This window comes from Echinops telfairi, unplaced genomic scaffold (genome assembly GCF_000313985.2).
Source record: "Echinops telfairi isolate 266 unplaced genomic scaffold, ASM31398v2 ScPeMD7_7468;HRSCAF=8506_0, whole genome shotgun sequence".
NCBI classification, from domain to species: Eukaryota; Metazoa; Chordata; class Mammalia; order Afrosoricida; family Tenrecidae; genus Echinops; species Echinops telfairi.
In genome coordinates, this window is record NW_022111369.1 from 8,402,209 (window position 1) to 8,403,030 (window position 822).

An 822-nucleotide genomic window follows, 5' to 3' on the forward strand; every position below is an offset into this window, starting at 1 on the left:
CCTCTTTACAGCGTTTACCAGCAGGCCCGTGGCCTTGGCCCAGGAAGGCACCCAACCATGTCTTAGCCTTGGCCAGCGCCACATTCTTAGGAGGCTCACAACTTTCAGGGCGGTTCTGAGTTTCTGCCAGTGGTGAGTGGTGCATTTCTGGGAACGCTGCTTTGGGGGTGGCTCTCAGAACCCCTAAGTGGCACCCACTTTGTGCCCACAGGAGGTGTGGGTTTTATTGGCTGTGATGCTGAGGAGGGCCTGACCTGCAGGGACTAGCCTGGATGGCAGCCAGGTGGCCTCCCTGGAGTAGTGTCCAATCCAGGAGAGAGAGGCCCCAGTTGACTCTCTGCGGCTCCAACTGCTCAGCTTTGAGCCGCCACCTTGTCTGACAGGACTCCTGTGCCTGCGTCAGACTGCGGCCATCACATGACCATCACCAACTGTCAGGTGTGGCCCAGATGGTCAGCCTAGTCAATGTCCACGATTTGATGAACCAGGTGGACTCTTCAGCGAGTGGTGCACAGACTTGCCTTTAGAGCCAGATATTCTCTATGTGAATCCTGGCTTTGCTACTTCCAGACCCAAACCAAGCTCACTGTCTTTGAGTCAGTACTGACCCTCAACACAGGGGAGAACTGCCCCTGGGGCTTCCCAGACTGTAACTCTTTGTGGGACCAGAAAGTGGCTGGTAATTCCAAACTACGGATCTGGAGGATAGCAGCCCAGCGTGTCGTACCACGTCACCAGGGCTCAGGCTTTGCCACTTACTAGCTGGGGGAATCCCTTCACATCCCAGTATGTCTGTTTCCACACCTGGAGTAGTGCCTGCCT

At 56.0% G+C, this 822-nt stretch overlaps 1 protein-coding gene across 1 annotated transcript in view; it reads left to right on the forward strand.

Annotated features, from left to right (window-relative positions):
* The window catches only part of LEF1 (lymphoid enhancer binding factor 1), a 151,147-nt gene that overhangs the window by 100,692 nt on the left and 49,633 nt on the right, over positions 1–822 (forward strand). The gene's annotated exons all lie outside the window — the stretch shown is intronic.